The following is an 11,990-nucleotide window of genomic DNA, read 5'->3' on the forward strand; positions in this document are numbered from 1 at the left end:
TCAGGAAAGTAAAGTGTTTGCACCCTGGCCCGGACAGAAGGAGGTAGCAGGTATTCCTGCCACCTCCCACTCTGATCTCAGCTGCCTGGTACCTGCCTAGGCACCTCACCTTTCACTTCCCCCAGAGCCTCACTGCAACCATCTCTCTGTGCCCCTTCCTGCCAGGAACATTCGCTGTTTGCTTCCATGAAAAGGTGGTGTCCCACGCTCCCTTCTACCAGGACCTTTCCAACCTGGCGTGTGGAACATACCATACAAAGATGGGCTTACGCATAACAGCTTCAGTGTCAGGGAATGTCTCCCTTGCCAGGTGTGCTAGCTTATGAAAGGCACCCTTTGACCCGAGACCTGCTCAGGGTGTATGTAGCAGGCAGCGCAGCATGGGTCAGGCTGCAGGATCCCAAGGTCACAGTGGCTTCAACGAACAAAGGGCTGTTTTCTGTTCATTCTCACGGCCATGCTGGGTCTGCTGGTAGGAATCCAGGTGAGTGGAGCCCCATCAGCTGGACCACCAACTGCTCACTGCCACAGCTAGTCTCAAAGGCAACAGGTGGAATGGCATGTTGGTCTTTAGGCGCTTTCTTGAGTAACACACGGCACTGTTGATTCTACTTGGCTATCCCAATTCCAGGAGCCTGAAGAAGTGCTATTCTACATGTGCCCAGAGAAGGAAAATCTGAATTTGGGGGACTAGCCCTAATACTTACCACAAGCCCCAAAGCAAGAGCCTTTAGTGCTGGAGAGAGTGGTGTTAGGATATACCTTGGAGCAAAGCACGCCCCATCTGGCATGCAGCAACCCCTGCTCCTGACTGACCCACATCGCTGTCCCAAGACTGACCAGAGGACCTCTTGAGGGTCCCTGAGTTAGGTGCCCCAAAATGAAATATGTATTGGCTGAAGAGTGAGTGGCCCAACTGCAGTCCTTGCTGCCAGGGGGTCCACCCTCTTCCTGCTGTGCACTCTGTACTGTAGGGTGCCATGGCATGGATTAGGGGGCAATATTTCTCCACCACAGCAGCTGAGCCCCTCCTCTGCCCCAGAACTAGAGCTGTCAGCCTCCCTGCTTCTCTGAGCCTCTTGGATGCTGGGCTCTATAGCATGAAGCTGGCCGCATGGGGATTGTGGGCTTTGAAGGTGAGACCTCCCAGCAAGCTCCTGCCTCGGCCGAGAACACCAGGCTTGCGATAGTGAGAAGCTGAGTTTCTCATCCACAGTGTCTCACTGCGTCTTGATCCTGGTACCAGGCGCCATGACATATTCAATGCAGATATTATGGGTGATATGTTTGTTTTGTAGCCATTCCTAAATGTAGAGTGCATGCTAAGTGATTTCTAGAAGCCATGTAGAAGAAAACAGCTGAAATGTTTGCAAAGAGGACGAGGCATTGAGTGGACAAGAAAACATGTCTCCCTAAATGGGCCCAGCAAACTGTGTTGCTGGGGGTGTTTTCCGTTGCCAGCTGAGTTGTGACTCTTAGCAACAGTCTCCTAGCAACCGTGTGTGCGGGGTACCATGCTCAGCTGGGATGGGAGGCTGGGTTGGAGGCTGTCAGGGAGTGAGAATGTGGCAGCAGAACTGCATGGGGAGGGGGCCACAGGAGCCTGCAGTCCTCAGCTCACCAAGTCAGAGGGTCCACTGAGACTCCAGGTCCCTCACTGCTCTGGCGGTTTCCAGGGGGCTGAATTAGCAGGGACATCTCTCTCTTCATTGCTCATCCCTCAGTTATGTGCATTTTATATATGAGCATGAACTACTTTTTCATTTGCAAGCCAAGATCTAAGGTCTCATGTCTCATTTCCTGGTTTTTGTTGGCAAGCCACTGGACAGTGATTGCTCCCTGCATGGGTTTGGTGACCTCAGGAAGGCATGGGGCTTTTGAGGATCTTGGGGTAAAAGAGGCAGAGGGCAGAGCCCCTGGAAACCGACTGGTTTAGAGCCCACCTTCCCTAGCTGCACAGAGCCTGAGCATTTCTTAAGGTCCATGTCTCTACTCTTTGAGGGTCCCTGAGTTAGGTGCCCCCAAATGAAATATGTATTGGCTGAAGAGTGAGTGGCCATGGAGGTAGGACCGTATGGTGAAGAACTAGGCTGACCTGGAGAGGTCTGGCCCTTGCCTTCGGTTCCTAGGAGGTTGTCTCTGGCCCCTGGGACGTCCTGCCTGGTAGGGGTGTCTGTTAGCCTGGGGGCTTTGGCCACAGGACAGTCTAACAGTGTGCTTTATGAAGGGACTTTGGGCCACACCAGATTTGCTTTAAACTGAAGTAGAGACTGGAGACTAAAAGGATTAACCCAACCCTCCAGCAGGGGCTAGAAGCTGAAGGTCAGCCATAGGCAGCATGTGACTGAGCCCCAGTGAAAACTCTGGACTCCACAGGCTCAGAGAGTATCTCTGGTGGATGGTACTCCATGCACATTATCACACATCAACACCCAGGGGCCCAGAGCCCAACTCTGTGGAAGACAAGGAAGCTCCCCCTAGACTCCCCCTGGACTCTGCTCATGCCAGTCTGTCTGTTCTTGGATCCTATAGCCTGGGTGTTTTAGCTAGAGTAAACCATAACTGTGAGCCTAAGAGCATTCAACGAGTCCTTCTCACAAATCATTGAACTTGAGGATGTTCTTAGGAACCCCAAGACTGTGGCCTTGTGACTGGTGTCAGAAGTGAGGGTGGGATGGTCTCTGGGGCTGTCTTCTCTCACAGTAAATGGGCTGAACTCCTCATGAGGACCTGTCCCTTGGGGCGCCCCCTGCAGACCACCAGGCAGATGAGCAGAGGGAGGCTGTGCTCTGGCTGGCCTGGCCTGCACTGTGTGGCACTGAGGCAGTTAACCCCACCCCAGCATTATCAACATTTTGGGACAGATGGTTTGAAGCTTTGTTTTGCTTTGAAGAGGCTTGGTGGTTGTGGAATGTTTGATAGAAATGGATGCCGAAGGAATGACTAGGAGTGAGTCCTGCCAAAGGCAGAAAAGGCCATCGCTCCTCTGTGAGGGGCAGGCACCTGCAGCAGGCCCCATGACCTCAGGGCTGTGAGTGAGAGGTAGGAGGGCTCCCAGGACGCAGAGGGCTGACTGGGGCTATGGTTCCATGCCCCGCTCCCTCCAGGAGAGAACTAAGATACCAGCCCGCCTCACCAGGATTCCGTGCCTACAGAATAAGACTGTGCGTGTGATGTGCCCACTGCCCCATGACCCTCCATCATCCTGAGCAGGTGGGGGCTCTCAGCCCTGCCACCTCCCCAGTCTCTGCCCCTCCTGGTCCTGACAGAGGGCGAGCACCTCCATTGCCATGGGGGAATATGAGGAGGTACTGGGCAGGCTGAGGCTGTCTCCTAGCAAGCATAAGCTAGGGCCTTCTCTCTGAGGGAGAGACGGCCCCTCCCCACACAGGAGAGAAGGCCCTGGTAGTTCCCTTCTTGGTGGCAGGTCCTGAGACTTGGGCCTGTCCTCCAGCCCAGTTTCTGTGGGAGGAGTGGCAAGGTTGAAGGAGAAACTCAGGACCCCTCCTAACACCAACAACTTCTTATTTTCTCATCCACTGTTGTCGAGCAACAATGTCCAGTAGAACTTTCTGGAAACATCCCATCTGTCTGACATAGTACCGATGGCCACCCTATAGGTGCATGGCTGCTGAACACATAAATTGCAGCCAGTGTGACCAATGGACTGAATTCTTCATTTTATTTAGTGCTGATTAAAATTTAAGTGGCCACAGGTGGCTAGGGCTACCATCTTGGACCACCCAGTTGGTGAGGTCATCTTCTGATTGGAAATGAAGTGAGAATGTATCCTTTTCTTCCTTCCTTCTTGTATCTCTAAGCACTTGGCATATGCAGTGTCCTCTGACCCCTGAGGAACTGAGGGGTGGGCAGTACGTAAGTAATCAAGATGATCTCTAGAAGGGCAGATGTTGCATAGAGTATAAGTCAGAGCGACTCAGGAGAGGCCAGAGTCCACCTCCGGGGAAAAGGTGAAAAGGCGAGGTCAGCTCAGGGCAAGGCTGCTTGTAAAGGCCCAGAGGCAGAGCCAGCTGGGGGCCTTGGAGGGAGTCCTGCACCCACCTGGGGAAGGAAGAAGCTGGGAGAGGAGAGCACAGACATTTAGGGCCTGGCGAGTGGTTTGATGTACTTCTAGCGTGACGAGAATTGGTATGTATCTCCCAGCTTGTCTGACTTCTCTTCAAAGAATGAAGGGTATAGTGGTTTGGATAGTGGCCCCCACAAAAGCACCAGGAACCTCATTTGAAAACAGGGTCTTGGGGTTGGCAGGTGGCATGATGGTTAAGTGCACTGGACTCCCACAAGGCTGATCACAGTTCAAGTCCTGGACCTGGCAGCTTACTTTCTCACTTATCTTCTCTCTCTCTCTGTTCCTCTCTGGTCAGATTTAAATAAATAAATAAATAAATAAATGTTCAATAAAATAATTATTTAAAAAAAGAAAGCAGGGTCTTTGCATATGTGAATGAGCTAAGGATCTCAATGAAACTCCTTTTAGGGTGGGCCCTAACCCAACGACTGAAGACTTTGTCAGAAGAGAGGAGGTGCAGACACAGAGAAGGTCACCTGCAGGGCCTGCTGCGATGCAGCTTTAAGTCAAGACATGTCGAGGCTCCGGAAGAGAAGTGCAGAACACATCCTCCTTCAGGGCCTCCAGGGGTTCGCTTTTGGACTTCTGGCCTCCTGATCTGCAAGCAATCATTTCACTATGTTAAGCTGCGTCGTCTGTGGCACCTTGTTGCAGCAGCCCCAGACACTACGGGGCAGGACGGCCCTTGGGAGGCCGTTTCACATCCAAAGCTGGGGTGGAGAGGAGTCAGACTGAGTTCTGTGTGGAGGGTAGGACTCACAGATGAGGGGCGGGGTCGATGTGGGGATTCCCTGGGTTTTTCACACACAGCTGCACAGTTGTGGGGCTCTCCCAGGGTGGGTTGAGCTGGAGTGGGAGACAGAGAGTCCTGCTGTGAAGTGTTGAGTTACAGACGCCCCTCAGATGTCCTGCTGGGTTCAGGTGATTCCCAAAAGTGCTGAGGAGCGCTGGCCAGCTGTTCGTGTCGAGTTTACCCACCACCCCACCATGCGCCTTCAGCCAGACACACCTCCAAGGCAGCTAGCCCAGCAGAGTGGACCAGGGCCCCTCCGTGCGGTCACTGGGTCAGCATGCTATGGATAGACTAGCAGTTTTACTGTAGCTCAGAGAACCCAGAACTCAGAAGTCCACCCTCCTGTGTGGAGCGTGAGGACAGCAGGTGACCATGGGCTCAGTATTTCGCCCTTCACAGTCCCTCCTCCTGGCCAGGCTGCAGCCCCCTGCCCTGGCTGTGCCAGCAGAAGGCCCAGCATGCTCATCAGGCCCGGCAATGCCTGTCTGTCACACTTCACGGTCTTCTGCTGTCAGCCATAAATCATGTGTTTCTCAGATATTTTATGGTGTTACCAGGAAATTTTCACAGCAATAGGCTGTCCTCATCCGTCTTCATCAGACCTCGTAAATCCTCCTGTCCACCTCCTCTGGCAAAGTCTGTGTGTTGGTCACCAGCCTGGGTTGTTTGGGGACATCACGCTCCAGACTAGCCTGGGTTGGGGCCAAAAGGCCTGGGTTCTGATCCCACTTCACACGCTCCCATTGTGATCTTGGGCAGGTTCATTGGCACCTCCTCCTTGCTTGCCTCATTTGCAAAACTAGGAATCGGCACAGAAGGATGTTGTGAGAATTGATATCTCAACCCATCGAACACAGACACCCCCAAAAAAAAATAACCTGAGAGGTTGGGCGGGCTGGACAGGGAGGTCCCCACTGACTTCTGAAATAGTCGTGAACATGTGGAGGTGACATCAGGACTAAGTCTTCCCTGGTCCAGGCACCTCGAGGCTTGAGCCTTCATTCAATCCCTCCACAGCTTGCAGGGTAGGTTATTGTCCCCATTTATCAATAGGGACACTGAGGCCTGGTGGGCATCCCATAGATGTCATGTCACACCGGATTCTATGATGTTAGTTCAAGCCGCTGTAACAAAATACCATAGATTGGGCAGGAGGCAGGGAGAGCTTATTAACAGATACTTCTAGTCTCACAGTTCTGAGGCTGAAAGTCCCAGTCAAGGTGCCGTCCCATTGGGTTCTTGGTAAGGGCTCTCTTACTGGCTTGCAGATACCCACCTTCTTGCTGTATCCTCACAGTGTGGGGAGAAGGAGAACAGACAGACAGACAGCACTCTGGCTCTGGTGTCTCTTCTTACAAGGGTACTAATCACTTTAGATCAGGGCCCCACCCTTATGGCCTCATTTAACCTTTAAGGCCCCATCTCCAAATGCAGCCATATTGGGGGAGTTGAGGCTTCAGGATATGCACTGGGGATGGTGGACAGACATTCATTTCCTAACAACAAACTGCACATTCAGCCTGGGGCCAGACAGGCATTAAGGAACTGACCTAGGTCGTTACTGGGTGTTGGAAAAGTCATGACACCTTATTGCCTAGGAAAGATACGGTTATGACTTTTCCAGTGAACCATTATTTCAGAGCAGGTGGAAAGAACGCACCCTGTGTGGGGTTAGAGGGAGATCAGGAAGAAGAGGTATTCACTCCCTCCAGGCCCCCAGGTATCAGCAGTTCCAAAGAAAATATAGCTTCCCATGTTTCTTGATAATACTGATGGAGTTACCTGTTCTGCTTAATTAAGTACTTCATTGACAGCCACCAGGATCTCATTTCTCCCAGCCTCGCAGAGGCTTCTTAAAGGCAAAGCAATTACATTTTTGTTCTGATGAGGCTACAGGAAGGTAATGATCCTTCTGCCTTGGGAAAGATAGAAAGCAGTTCAGTTGGTAGAGAGACCTCTCTGTATCTCAAAGAGACTGGCTGATGTTGATCAGGCTGATGTTATGGAACGCCTCCCACTCCGCCCGCCCAGTTTGCATTTTGGAGTCCTACCCTCCATTATAATAGTATTAGGCAGGGCCTGTGGCAGGCAATCAGTGTTAGATGAAGTTATGAGGGTGCAGCCTCCATGGTGAAATGGATTAGTGTCCTTATCAGAAGAACAGGGACCAGAGTTCTGGCTTCTAGAACAGTCATTCTATTCCCGTATTTAAGACAATCTTCAAGCATTCTTGTTTTAAGCTTCTGGTCACTTTATGGTTCTTTTAAAATACTCCCCCTCCTAATCCCCTAAGCCTCTGTTAACAGAGCTGAAAATGAATACAGCCCCAAACAAGGGCTTATCCAAGTCACATAGGAAGAGACAGATTTCAAATCCAGGAGTATCTCCCATGCAACCTCCAAATTAATTGCTCTTACATATGCATCCCCCATCGTCAGCTGAATAATGGTCCCCAAGATGTGCATGTCTGAATCCCCAGAGCCCATGACGATGTAGCCTTCTATGGCTAAAGGGACTTTGTAGATGCAATGAAATTGAGGGTCTTGAGGGTCTTGGACTGAGATTATCCTGGGTTATGTGGGTGAGTCTATATATCATGATAAGTGTTCTTTTGAGAGGGAAGCAGAGGAAGAGTGACACATACAGGGGAGAAGGCCAGGTGACCATAGAGGAGGAAACTAGAGTGATGCAACCACAAGCCAAGGAACACCAGTGACTCCCAGAGCTGGAAGAGGCAGGAAGTATCCTCCCCTGAAGCCTCCAAAAGGAGCCAGCCCTGCCAACACCTTGATTTTAGTCCAGTGAGATCTGGGCCAGACTTTTGAGCTTCAGAACTGCAAGATAATAAACGCACGCATGTATGTTTTATTTATTTCCTGCGAGAGAAGCATTCTCCGCAGGGCATCAGTGTTTCCCAGTTAGCCAGAATCACAAACACGCATGTTCACACCCAGCATATATAGGTCGACCCAAGAACTGAACCCTGAAATCCCACATGGCTCCCAGCATTGCAGAGCACTGTGCTACAGCTACACCCCTGCAGCTGAGCTGATGTGCATTTTAAGCCAGTAAATGTGGTCATTTGTTACAACAGCAGAAAGAATTTAGGAGCTAGCAGGTAACTTGGTGGTTAAGCCGCTAGATTCCCATATGGCCGACTGTGGTTCAAATTCTGGACATGGCGGCTTTCTCTGTCTCTGTCTCTGTTTCTCATGAGTGCACATGCCCTGTAGCAAATTAAAAATAATAATAATGATAAATAAAATTAATTATTTTTTTAAAAAAGGAATATAATACATTCCCCCTTAAGGCTGAAATGTTTAATAGTTGGAAAGTACTTAGCATAGTTCCTGGAGCTAGGCTGGGGTCTGCCTTCCCCTGGGACATGGCTATGCCTGGAAAGTAGGATCTTTGAGCTGAATCCAGGCCTGTCAGAAGGAGGACAGGGGACAAGGGAAAAGGTGCAGTCTATGCCCAGCACCTACAGTAATCCACTCTTCATCTACCTCCTGGCTGTCTGCTGGGGTCAGCCCCATGTTGGACATGTCCCCTATCCCCTCAAGGACAGTTCTCTGCATGGTCTTGGACTGATCTTTTTGGATTGTAGTTTTCAAGAATAATCTGTCCTCTCACTCTTTCATTCCATTTTCACATGAAGCCCTGAAGAACCAGCCTCGGGGACATTTCCAGGCCTTTCTGAGGGTTGCCCTGCGCAGTTTTCTAGGCCTGCATTTATTTTGATTACACACAATGAAAACGGTTCAGTGTATCGCGATGAGAATAAGCAGCAGTCAGCATTCGGATGTTTCTCATGAGTGCACATGCCCTGTAGCAAATTAAAAATAATAATAATGATAAATAAAATTAATTATTTTTTTAAAAAAGGAATATAATACATTCCCCCTTAAGGCTGAAATGTTTAATAGTTGGAAAGTACTTAGCATAGTTCCTGGAGCTAGGCTGGGGTCTGCCTTCCCCTGGGACATGGCTATGCCTGGAAAGTAGGATCTTTGAGCTGAATCCAGGCCTGTCAGAAGGAGGACAGGGGACAAGGGAAAAGGTGCAGTCTATGCCCAGCACCTACAGTAATCCACTCTTCATCTACCTCCTGGCTGTCTGCTGGGGTCAGCCCCATGTTGGACATGTCCCCTATCCCCTCAAGGACAGTTCTCTGCATGGTCTTGGACTGATCTTTTTGGATTGTAGTTTTCAAGAATAATCTGTCCTCTCACTCTTTCATTCCATTTTCACATGAAGCCCTGAAGAACCAGCCTCGGGGACATTTCCAGGCCTTTCTGAGGGTTGCCCTGCGCAGTTTTCTAGGCCTGCATTTATTTTGATTACACACAATGAAAACGGTTCAGTGTATCGCGATGAGAATAAGCAGCAGTCAGCATTCGGATGTGGGCTAATTTAACCCAGAAGTGTGCGCACTGCTCTCCAAGTCGGTGCTAATTAAGCTGGATTACTGTATTCATAAGCCGCAATGCCTTGTAATTCTTCTCTAAACAGCCAGACTTGTGTTTTATGACTTAATTACCAAGTCCCAGCCGTGTACATCGCCAGCAGGGGAAGCAAGGCCTCAGTTTGAGCACTGGGGCCAGGGCCCACGGCTCAGTGGAACCTCTCAGGAGAAATACCCTGGGATTCCTGACCCTCATTCCCTGCAGTTAGGCTGGGCCTAAAAGCTTGTTAACTCCAGGGACTTCTGTGGTGTGATTCAAAGACTTTTTCTTTTCTCTCTGTATGAGCTCATTTTTACCTTCTGAAATCATCCCAGACATGGAGTCTTCAAAAAATTAATGAAAAATGAATATTAAGAAAAAATTATGGGGAACCAGCAGTTAGCGTAATGGCTATGTTGCTGGACTCCCACGTAGTCAACCGCGGTTCGCATCCCGGACCCGGTGACTTAAAACTCACACTGGGCGCATGTGCGTGCGTGCCCAAGATCCTGAGAGGAGAATGGAGGAGAAGGGATTGCGACGTGACCGGTGATTTCTCACTTTCTGTCTCTATGTTTCTCTCTGTCTGTCTGGCGAGTGCACGCGCCCTATAGCGAAAAAACCTCTCCAAAAAAAGAAAAAAAAAAGAAAAAATTATGCATGGATTTCTATTTCTCTTTTGGGGGTAGCAAATTAACGTGCTATTTTTCCATAAACTTGTTGAAGCGTTCTCTCATCAGCTCATACACAAACATTTCTAACATGCCTGACATGTTAGAACCTGTTTTGCAACAGTTTGGTTGTATGTCCTAGCAGGACACCCCACCTTTAATAGGGCAAAGTTTTTGTTGTTTGTGTTCTGTCCGCATTCACTCTGAACTTGAACTCGCTCAGGTGGTGTGGATCCTAGACACCTTTGAAGGCCTGCTGGGTTTCCTCTGATGATAGCTGTGACCCCATTTTCACTCAGCTCCCTGGGAAGCCCAGAACCAAATTTGCATCTCTTTAGTTTTTTTTGCTACAGGACACATGCCCTCTAGGAAGAGAGACAAAAAGAGAGAGAGAGGGAAAGTGAGAAATCAACCACACTGCAATCCCTCGTCTTCCAATCTCAAGATTTTCTGCATGCACACATAGGGCCTGGCATGTTTTTCAAGCTGTCAGGTCCAGGACTCAAACCATACAATCAGTCATGTGGGATCCAGCACCTTAACCTCCACACCCCCTAAACTTGAATAATTGTGTGCTTTATTCTGACACCCTCTGGTTTTGACAATCTACTCTTTCTTGGAGGTTCCTGCTCCTGGCTTTTTTTTTTTTTTTTAACATTTCTTCCTTTTAAGGCAAGGTTTGGCAAACTGTCCCCTGGGCCAAATTTGACCCAGAGACTATTTTTGTGTGCCCTACAAACTAAGAAAGGGTTTTACATGTTTAAAGGATTGTAAACACACACTCACACACAAATACAATCGTCCCCCCGTCCACAGTTTGTTAGCCATGGTCAACCATAGTTCAAAAACAGAAGAGTCCAGTATAAGATGTTTTAAAGGACAGACCACATTCATATGCCTTTTATTACTGTGTACTGTTAAGATTGGTTTAATTCATTACTCACTATCAATCTCTGTGCCTCATTTATAAATTCAACGTCATAGGTATGTATGTGTCGGGTTCAGCACTTCCCATGGTTTCAAGTATTCCCTGGGGCTCTAGGAGTGTCTTCCCTGTGGATAGGGGAGGGATTACTATATGCACACACATCCGTGCACACTGACACACATACATTCTCTTTTTTTTTCTTTGGAGAGGTTTTTGCCATAGAGCGTGTGCGCTTGCCAGACAGACAGACAAAGACAGAAAGCGAGAAATCACTCCCCGGGGGGATGGCCATACCGCAATCCCTTCTCCTCCCTTCTCCTCTCGGGATCTTGGGCACGCACGCACACGCCCCCGGCGTGAGTTTCAAGGACCACAGTCAACTACATGGGAGTCCAGCGACATAGCCATTACTCCAACTGCTGGTCCCTGACACAATACACTCTCACACGCACACAAAAACACATCCAACCCCACACCCAGGGAATAGGTGGCTTCTCGCCTAAAATCTCTACTCCCTAGTCCTTGGCAGGTGATGTTTGCTGTCCTCCCATTCATGGTGGCACCCGTGATGAGGGGAGGATGAGATAAAACTTCCTACCCACTACCTGGGAGGTGGACTGTGCTCTTGGGCTTCCACACACTGTCATTGATTCCAGCCATGAGGCCCTAGATCTATGAGTACGGGCTTCATTCTAGTGCCAAACCCCAGGACTGGGTTGACCAGCCGGACACCCTGACCCAAGGTGTGGACAGGTCCTTGGCACATTGGTCACCAACTCTCAGAGTTCAGGCAGATAGACACCTAACACAAGTTCTATGGAATGGGTTTATTCGACACCCAGGCAGCCTGGGATAGCACCAGCCTAGGGCTCCCCCAAGCTGTCTAGGTCTTGACAGCATATGCCCCACTTTTACCTCAGCTAAAGGGCCCTGAACAGCAGTCCTCCCCATGCTTCATCCACAGGAAACCTGGCTTACTAGGCTACAGTAAGACACCCTGTTTCTTTTTTTTCCTTTTCTTTTTTTTTTTTTTTTTTTTTTGAGGGTTTTTGCTATCGGGACC

At 49.6% G+C, this 11,990-nt stretch overlaps 2 long non-coding RNA genes across 3 annotated transcripts in view; both read right to left on the reverse strand.

Moving 5' to 3' along the window:
- Window positions 1-3,694: 3,694 nt before the first annotated feature.
- Window positions 3,695-6,767, reverse strand: LOC102495085 (uncharacterized). 2 transcript variants are annotated; one of them, XR_001370977.2, is made up of 3 exons: window positions 6,666-6,767; window positions 4,567-6,007; window positions 3,695-4,178 (listed from the first exon to the last, which is right to left on the reverse strand). It is a non-coding gene; the product is annotated as an uncharacterized LOC102495085 (long non-coding RNA). The 2 variants fall into 2 exon arrangements; XR_001370978.2 differs by having other exon boundaries at window positions 4,567-5,682; window positions 5,803-6,767.
- A 3,907-nt stretch (window positions 6,768-10,674) lies between these two features.
- The window catches only part of LOC102494679 (uncharacterized), a 6,926-nt gene continuing 5,610 nt past the window's right edge, over window positions 10,675-11,990 (reverse strand). Inside the window, exon 5 of the long non-coding RNA XR_333406.3 lies at window positions 10,675-11,052. This is a non-coding gene — a long non-coding RNA (uncharacterized LOC102494679). The remainder of the gene's footprint in view (window positions 11,053-11,990) is intronic.

The sequence above is a fragment of the Tupaia chinensis genome, unplaced genomic scaffold (assembly GCF_000334495.1).
Source record: "Tupaia chinensis unplaced genomic scaffold, TupChi_1.0 Scaffold000047_1, whole genome shotgun sequence".
In the NCBI taxonomy this organism is placed as follows: domain Eukaryota; kingdom Metazoa; phylum Chordata; class Mammalia; order Scandentia; family Tupaiidae; genus Tupaia; species Tupaia belangeri.